The sequence below is a fragment of the Alnus glutinosa genome, chromosome 6 (assembly GCF_958979055.1).
Source record: "Alnus glutinosa chromosome 6, dhAlnGlut1.1, whole genome shotgun sequence".
Taxonomy (NCBI): Eukaryota; Viridiplantae; Streptophyta; class Magnoliopsida; order Fagales; family Betulaceae; genus Alnus; species Alnus glutinosa.
This window is the reverse complement of record NC_084891.1, coordinates 21,806,427-21,816,655: the sequence shown is the minus strand read 5'-3', so window position 1 is coordinate 21,816,655 and position 10,229 is coordinate 21,806,427. Positions and strand designations below refer to the sequence as shown.

Sequence of the window (10,229 nt, the reverse complement as noted above, 5' to 3'; positions counted from 1 at the left end):
CTAAGATATGAACCGCATAATTGGCCTCTCCTCTCTTTGCACATGAACAATAGAGTAAGACCAGAGGGATCTTAGTTCGGTCTTAATGGCATCGATGAAGTATCCATACCTACTCAACGTAGGATTAGTCGAATTGATCTCTTTGATCGCTTGAAGAGCATCTCCTTCGAGAGCTATATCATACAAACCAATTTCCTTACAAAACAGGACAACTTGAAGACCTGCCCAAGATTTTTATATATTCAACTGCAATTACTTAATACCCTTCTATAAATGAAAAAAAAAAAAAAAAAAAAAAAAAAAAAAAAAAGCGATCAAAAGATATATATATATATATATATATATATATATATATATATTAGTACTCCACAATGAAGCGTTGGATAAATTGATCATAATTTTATTAGTTCAATTTCTTCATGGAGGACTACACGGAGATTGAGAGTTATCTTTGTTTTATTGTGGAATTACCAGAAAGAATAGCTTAAAGAACGACAATTAAGAAAATTGGGAAGATTTGAGATTGACTAGCCTTAGAGATAGAGCCTGGAAAGTGGCTAGATGATGTTGATATCGGCTGATTACAAATTGGATTAGGGAAATAATTTCATTTGTTAGAAGAAGAGATGAGTTGACGGTGAGATACTCTATTAAGTATATTAAAAAAATATGTGCCTCAATAATGCCTCTCCCATGTAAATTTTCCTCTAATCCAGTTTGAAAAATAATTATATCCTTTTGAGAAAGTTAAACATTTATTTTTAAATAAAGTTTACCTTGATTTATGAGGATGGTCGGTTAAAACAAGAAAGAAGTTTTATCAAAACAAACGGGCTCACGTCAAACACACAGTTTGATTGAGAGTTTTTACTTATTGAGCCATGAACTTAAAGTTTTATCTGTAAAATTGTTTAACTTTATAGCTATAATAGCATAGGAAGAAAACGAGCCCTAGAAATGCGAGCAATATGACCTATAGCGCGCCGGAATCATAAATTTGGGAAAGCCAATACGCAGACGTAGCTTGAAAATTTTCAGGTTTTAAGTTTAGTATTCTCAAGGGCCCTTTTTATGATGTATAGTTTTAAGACTTTTGTATTGTGGTAATTATATGTGTTGACCATAATGTATATATATTTTAATAGGCAACATTTTTTTAAGCGTTTTGATGTAAAGAAACGGCTTAAATTTCATAAATTAAAAAAAGATTCTAATCCGAAGCCAAGAATACCCATCAATTAATGTAATTTTCAAAATGGGAATATCTGATCGATAGTGGATCTTGATTTCCCCAGCATTTGGATCGGCAATTGTGGAGAAAGGCTCTTGAGAAGGATTGATGGTTGCACCACTAACTGCGCAACAATCAACGATTCTACTCATTCTAGCAGAAACGCTTGAAGAGTTGCACGGATTTGGCGCAAGGTTCGTGCCCTTCAATGCATTTAAGTGATTTCATCATTATAAATATATATACACCCACAAACAATTTACAAAATTACAAAAATAGAAAATTAAAGAATCTAAAATACAAAGACCAAAAAAAAAATTCAATCTTAACAGCAATCTAACCACAGTTCTAGAGAGAATCCTCAACAGCGGAAAAAGGCAATTAAGAATGTTGGCAATGATTCAAAAAAACTGGTTGTAGCGGCCTATGGTGAATGTTGTAGGTACCAACAAAAGAAACTTATTTTAACTTAACTCCTAACCAGCTTATGAAAGAGTTAGAGAGATTAAAAGGTAGTTGTGCAGTGACGAATGAGACACCATATGTGGATGTGGGGGCAGAGAACATCAAAATTTGATACTTTTGAGGTCCAGATCCCGATTTCAAATTTTTGGTAGATAAAAAAACTTCACAAATGAGAGTCATAAGTATTGTGATGGAGGAGATCAAAGGAAGCAGCGAAGTGTTTAACCCACATGCACTACAACGGTGCTTGGGGCATACGCTCGAGGAAGGGAGACGGTGGGTGGTTGAGTGATAGCTAGCAATGGAGGAGGAGGCACTCGTGGGTGGCAGAGGTTGTGGTTTTCAGTAGATCTAACCACTAATAACCTAAATAAAAGACTAGAAAAACTACAAACTAAAAAATAAGAAGAAGAAAATGAACAAAGAAATGATGGTGAAGAAGAAAACATGAAGATTGTGGTGAAGAAAGGAAGGAGGGAAGAGCAGACAGCTTTTAACAAGAGACGGTGTAAAACTTCAGTTATGCTTCCCTCCTTTTTTTTATTTTTTTTTCAAAAGTACATCATAAACAAATTATAAAGGACAAAAGAAAGAATTAAAAAAAAAAAAAAAATACAAACGACAACGTAAAAGAACAGAAAAAAAAAAAAAAAAAAAAACAAAAAAAAAAAAAACAAAAACAAAACAAAACAAAATACAAGCTTAACAACTGAGAAACCCAATCTAGACAAATTATTAGCACCTCAATGCCTTGGAAGGAAACCAATAAAGTAAAAGTCAGTTCGAAATGTAGCCTATGAAAGCCGAGCCCACAATGATGGGTAAAAGAAAAACTATCAAGATTATGAAAACTCCTACAAACTTAGATCTAGTCCAGTTTCCAAAGAAACCGAACAGACCAAGGATGAAAAGAACAACAAAAACTGGATCTCCAACATAGACAAAGAGTCTGCAGGCTAACTAGTTTAGGTTAAACTGAAAGCAATAACACAAAGAAAAGAAACAGAACAGAAAAACACATAGTAGTAACACCGACATATGGCATGGCGAAGGGCCAGCACATGCAGCCCACGTGCCAACAATGGGCGTCGAAAGTTGGGGAACCACCACAAGAGAACGATGGAGAGACGTGTTAAAGGGTGGGGCTTCCTAAAGTTGACAAATATAGTTTTGAAAAAATCAAATCCAAAAACTTCAAAAAGGGAACGGATCCAAGGCTGGAAATGGATGAAGGGGTTGAAAACCGGACAGTCTGTGGTGGAGGAGGAGTCGACAGAACTGCTGGACAAAGATAAATAGCTAATGGCAACGGATAGGGCCTCCAACGAGACAAATACGGCCTACAAAGGGGCAAAATGAGCATCAAAAGAGACGAGAAAGGATGGAGGAATGAAGAACACATGAGTAAAAGAGAAGGGGGGGAGGAGCCCTCTCATGGCAGCCAGAGACAAATGATGGGGTTTTTAGGAGAAAGGGAGAGGCTTTTTTTTTTATTATTATTATTATTATTTTAATGAAAGCTCACAAGTACAGTTATGCTTCCTAATGTATAGGCGTATAAGGAACATTTCACCTGTTTACCGTCTAATTAACTTTAAACACTAACGGTAAGCGTGTAATTAAAATAAGCTAAAACATGTGATATCGACATTGCAAATTTTAAAACTTTCAGGGGTAAGTAAAGTTTTTTTCTTACAAATAACTATTAAATGATCTAAAATGAATTGAATCCACTTTGAAATTGGATAATCTTCAAAGGGTGCTATGTTGAGAGGGCATCTAGATTGCCTAACGATTCTTTCAACACCACAACTAAAAAATAAAGGTGATTAATAGCCTCGATCCTTGAGTTAGAGAGGGCAATGTTAGAATATACGACTATATTTGATTTCAAATTGGATTGTAATTTTCTATCTTTTTAGGTAATTAAATTTGATTGTATTTAAATTTGATGATATTATTTCTGCCTACTATACTTATATTATCTCCACCTACTATAATTATTTTATAAATAAGAGTCCTTTGTATTAAAAATATTATTAAGAAATAAGGGCATAATTTGGTTACGTTGAACCTTTAATAATAGATAATATAGGCATCTAACACCGAACCGAGAGTAAATGACTAGACAAACCCTTGAAGCTACCTACTATATTAGATGTACCGACTAGGTAAGAAGCTTTTCTAAAATTTGCACATAATTAATTACAATGCTTCTTAATTTTCAGTGGAGAAAAGCAAACGAAATACACCATTCACATCAAGATAATGAATGACTAGTCATTTCAAGGACGAACATAATCTATTGGATCGAAGTTGAGTGAAGATCCGAAAATTAAGCAAGAGTCAGAAATTTTATAGCCATAAATATCCTTCAAAGTTATAACTTAACAATAACGCATTTTTAGCAGGTTGAATTCAGGTGTCAAACAATACCTTCCCAACCTGGGCCTTAATACTATTATTTTTTATCGCACCAAATACTAAAAAAGATACGAAGAAAGACCGAAACAAACTGAGCCTAAGAGTCATCCAAAAGTTATTTCAATTTCATTTTTTTTCATTGGGAGACCACCGTTTTTATTTGATTTTCAGTATCATAATAAAGTTAGGTTTATTAACGGTAATCAATGTTGATAATTCCAGCCACAGGATCAGCAATCTTGGAAAACGCTTCTCGTGACAAGTCAAGGGTTGATGGGCATCCGGGACAGTGATCCACAATCTTCACGGTCACACTGCCATCCTTGCAAGGATGTGGTACGGCGTTTCGGGCCCCTGTGCATCGAATGGTGTAGAATTTGCCACATGCAGCACCACCTTTCCATATGGCGTCTCCGGCTGCCGCGATCATCACCCCATTTGTTTTGGTTGCCATAACATGCAGAAGCTGCCAAAAAAAAAAAACATGGCCATTGGATTGGGTTAGCGTAGCTACACATTCTACTTATTTGAGTAAAAGAAATGCTAGAATTTTTTTTAATTTTTTTTTTAATTTTTTTAGTTATTATTATCTCATAATGCTAATGTGTGAATAATGAATTTAGTGAAATAGGGTACGCTTAGTTTTGGTCTAAAGTTTTGTCATTTCCTTTTTCTTTGACCAAAATCATGTCAAACTGCATATGTATTTTGACATAAGTGTCAACTAAGCAATTATATGGCAATTAGGTGTCAACAAAGCAACAAAGCAATTTCAATTTAATAACATTTTATCCATTTATATGAAACATTAAATTGCAATTACTCAAAAAAATACTACATAATTTTGGTAAGTACAAATACGCTAATGGCACGTATACAAAATGTAAAATGAGAATATAATATGTAGCATTACTCTTTTAAAAATACTTACGAACATAATTTGTGTAAAAGGTGGCAATTCCAGGGATAGCTGAAGCTGCCGAGACAAAGCTTGCAATTATGCCTACCAAAATGAACATACGAATCTCCATGAGTATACTATCTTGTGGCACGAACAGCACAAAAGACTACTTAAATTCTAGTATTTCTTTTAGAATATTACTATTAATTATAATTTTACACACTACATTTTCCCTATAAATAGGACTAAACCCAAAAAATCCAGCTCATGTCAAACTGTCGTTATCTGTTTTTAATAAATTTTAAGGATATTAATTTCCATAATTGCTTGGTACATAATACCTTAACCTAATATTACTCCAAATGCCAAAAATAATACTGTATATTCATTTGAAATGGATAATATCTATTTTGAATCTCGATTGATGACGGCTATCAATTATCATTGATAACGATTCCTTCTAGCATTAATCATCTAAAATCACAAATTTAATACGAATTAATATAAGAGAAATGCCAGATACTGTATAATCTTATCCAACATTTATTCAACCAAGTTGAAGTGGCACTCCCAACTAACAATTGAATTAATTATAAGGAAATTAAAAATAGAGAAGAAAAAATCTAATAGTTAATTTGGAGTGCTACTTCAACATTATAAGGCAATTATACTATAAAAATATAATATCTAGCATTACTCATCTATTTTTGATACATTTTAAGGTTATTAATTTCCTTAATTTATTGTTACTTAACAGCTTAACCTATTACTTCAAGAGAGTAAATATTAAATACTATAATTCTACATAATATTCATCTAATAATGCTGACGTAACATTTTCAACTAATTTTAAAATGAATTCTTATTAAATAATTATAATAATAAAAGAATGTAAAGTCCACGCAAAAATTGACAATATTTCTTCAAACTTTCAATTTGAATAATGTTCTCCTTCCAAACTATCAAAAATTATTAATGTTTTTCCTAATGATGAAAATACACTTAATAAATTTTTTATTTTTCTAAAAAAAAAAATTCCCAACTGAAAGTTTGAAAATATATTTTGTCAACTGGATAGTAATTTAAAAAGTTTTTTCCTAAAAAAAAAAATAATAATAAAAAAAATCAATTATTAGTTAAGAGGGTCGCTCAACATTATTTGAAGAGGCCTTCAAATAAATTCAATAAAAGAAGTAGCCTACTACTCTCTACTGGTGCAGGTGCTTGTCCGTTAGTCAAATAATTTCATGATTTTATGTTGAACATTTTGTATGATGACCTGTCAGATTAGGACAACTGTTTATCTTCCACAAGTTATAGGCTACTGGGAAAGTGAGCCTACTGCTTTTGGTTTCCAGAGAATTTTCAAAGATGGTCAGCCTTTGACCAACGAAAACAAAAGGAAGCAGAAGAGATTCAGAGATCTTTTGAAAATAAAAAAATAATTGTATTATTAGTTTTAGAGTTAGTTTAAATTATAAAATTACTTACTATTGTACAAAAAATTTATAGAGAATTTATGGAGTAAACTATAATTATAAATCACTTCTTAAATTTAATTTTCGTCCACGAAGTTAATAAATTTCGTTAAATTGCCACATCATACCCAATAAAAAATCGACACGTGTTCATTACAATAAAAAAATATAAATAAATAAAACTTTAAATTTTTTTTACTTTCTTTTTTAAAAAAAAATTGAAAATAACAAAGAAGTGATTTCGGGAGTAGCCCGACCACGTCTGGGGGGTGACGCATGGCCTCCCTTAGGCCTGGGTTAGCCATGTGTCAATTTCTTATTAAGTATGACGTGAGAAACTAACGGAATCTGTTAACTTGGTGGACGGAAAACAGGTTCAAGAAGTGATTCGTAATTACAGTTTACCACAGGAACCCTCTATGAACTTTTTGTACCACAAGGAATGATTTGTAATTTAGACCGACCCCAAAGACTAATAGTTTAATTATAAAATTAAAATAAAAAACACGGAAACAAAAGCTGTATGGTCTATGTTCTACTTTCTTTCTTTTTTTTCTTTTTTTTCTTTTAACAAAATACTCATTTATATTATTAATGAATCCTTGTAAAAATAAAGGATCAAGAAAGAGAACAAAGAATCAAGAAATAGGGATAACTAGTTCCTTAATCCTTACAAACCACATCTTAGATAAAAAGGTAAAATTTCTTCCAGCCATGTTGTGTCTAGGACTTGTGTTACAGCCAATTTGGCTAAGATATGAACAGCATAATTGGCCTCTCCTCTCTTTGCACATGAACAATAGAGTAAGACCGGAGGGGTCTTATTTCGGTCTTAATGGCATCGATGTAGTATCCATACCTACTCAACGTAGGATTAGTCGAATTGATCTATTTGACTACTTGAAGAGCATCTCCTTCCATAACTATATCATACAAACCAATTTTCTTACAAAACAGGACAACTTGAAGACCTGCCCAAGATTTTTATATATTCAACTGCAATGACTTAATATTCTTCTATAAATGAAAAAAAAAAAAAGAAAAAAAGAAGAAGCTATCAAAAGATAAATATATATATATATATATATATATATATATATATATATATATATATATATATATATATATATATATATATATATATATATATATTAGTACTCCACAATGAAGCGTTGGATAAATCATAATTTAATTTGTTAGAAGAAGAGATGAGTTGACGGTGAGATACTCTATTAAGTATATTAAAAAAATATGTGCCTCAATAATGCCTCTCCCATGTAAATTTTCCTCTAATCCAGTTTGAAAAATAATTATATCCTTTTGAGAAAGTTAAACATTTATTTTTAAATAAAGTTTACCTTGATTTATGAGGATGGTCGGTTAAAACAAGAGAGAAGTTTTATCAAAACAAATGGGCTCACGTCAAACACACAGTCTAATGGAGAGTTTTTACTTATTGAACCATGAACTTACAGTTTAATTTTATAGCTATAACAGCACAGGAAGAAAACGAGCCCTAGAAATGCGAGCAATATGACCTATAGCGCGCCGGATTCATAAATTTGGAAAAGCCAATACGCAGACGTAGCTTGAAAATTTTCAGGTTTTAAGTTTAGTATTCTCAAGGGCCCTTTTTATGATGTATAAAACTGGTTGTAGCGGCCTATGGTGAATGTTGTGGGTACCAACAAATAAAACTTATTTTAAATTAGCTCCTGATCAGCTTATAAAAGATTTAGAGAGATTAAAAGGTAGTTGTATAGCGACGAATGAGACACCATCTATGGAGGTGGGAACAAAGAACTATCAAAATTTGATACTTTTGAGGTCCAGATCTGGATTTCAAATTTTTGGTAGATCAAAAAAGCTTCACAAATGAGAGTCATAAGTATTGTGATGGAGGAGATCAAAAGAAGCAGCAGCTTGTTTAACACACATGCACCACAACGGTGCATGGGGCATACGCTCGAGAAAGGTAGATGGTTGAGTAGAAGCCGGCAATGGAGGAGGAGGTGCTCGCGGGTGGTAGAGGTTGTGATTTTCAATAGATCTAACCACTAATAACCTAAATAAAAGACTAGAAAAAATAAGAAGAAGAAAATGAACAAAGAAATGATGGTGAAGAAGAAAACATGAAGATTATGGCGAAGAAAGGAAGGAGGGAAGAGCAGACAGCCTTTTACAAGAGACAGTGTGTAAACGAAAGTACAAAACTAGTTTGAATTTCATCAAATCTCAAACAATTTTTTTTTTTTTCAAATCAAATGGTTTAAATGTTTTCATATTATTATTTATTAGACAAATTTGATAAATAGCAGAATGATAAATTGTGAGAAGTTAAAAATAAGTGGACAATTTTGTAAAGCAGGTTGGCCTTTAATTTAAATCAAAGACTTTTTGTTAAATGGTCATTTTTTATAGGGGTAATTGCACCGTTGGTTACTATGATATGCCATAATTATTTTTCACTCCTTATGGTTTAAAAAGTTCATGGGAGGTCCCTGTGCTATGCAATAATTACGTTTTACTCTCTGGGTCAATTTTCCGTCCACCATTTTGACGGAATCTGTTAGCTCTACATGTCAGCGCCACGTGTTGCCAATAAGATGGCGACACGTGTCTATCTTAATAAAAAAAATAAAAATTTATTAAAAAATAAATAAATATATATATATATATATATATATATTTTTTTTTTAAAAAAAAAAAAAAAAAAAGTAGCAGCCACCCCTTTGGGGGTGGCTTGGCCGCCCCCAGCCAATGCGCCACCCCCAGTTGCATGGGGGTGGCCTTCGGGCCACCCCTTTAAGATCCAGGGGTGGCCCGATGGCCACCTCCGGCCACTGAGCCACCCCCCAAAGGGGTGGCTGCTACTTTTTTTTTTTTTTTTTTTTTTGTATTTTAATTTTTTTTAAAAAAAATAAGTATATTTATTTATGTTTTAATAAATTTATATTTTTTATTAAGATGGACACGTGTTGCCATCTTATTGGCGACACGTGGTGCTGACGTAGTATTTGATGGAATCTGTTAAAAAATTTAATAGAATTTGACACTAGGGATCGATTTGTAATTATTGCATAGCACATGAACCTCTTATAAACTTTTTAAACCATAGGGAGTGAAAAATAATTATAGCATACCACAGGGACTAACGGTGCAATTATCCATTTTTTATATGGTAGGGTCACGGTTTTTCATGTAAATGCATAAAGACCGTAAAAAAAGATGTAACCTACTTGTAGAGCTATATTATTATTATTATTATTATTATTATTATGTATAAATTGCGATTGATATACACAATTGCAAAGAGTTTTCGTATGTAATTATTATTGAAATGACTTAACAAAAAAAAAAAAAAAAAATTATTGAAATGAAGAACCATATTAAAAAGGTGTATGACTTTCCTGCTTGCCTAAAGGAAACAAAAGGTTGGAAAGATTTGTGTACTGCATTTATTTTACGGAAAAATGTAAAACTAGTTCATCTTGTTTATTTGATTTGTAATTAGTTTTATGTAGTATTATGAATTGAGATAATAGCTGTTCATATCAAAAAAAATAATTTACTCCCTATAATTAAATTATGTCTACTAATATAACAGATCTGTCATATTGACATGCCAGATCTAATAAAATTTTGGTACGTGTCCTATTTAAGTCAGTATCACACTAATAGAATATGTTAAGTCAGTTGACAGAACTTAATTGTATGGAGTAAATTATCT

General features: G+C 32.2%; 1 pseudogene; it reads right to left on the bottom strand.

Moving 5' to 3' along the window:
- Positions 1–5,151, bottom strand: LOC133871616 (putative EG45-like domain containing protein 1; annotated as a pseudogene).
- Positions 5,152–10,229: the final 5,078 nt, after the last annotated feature.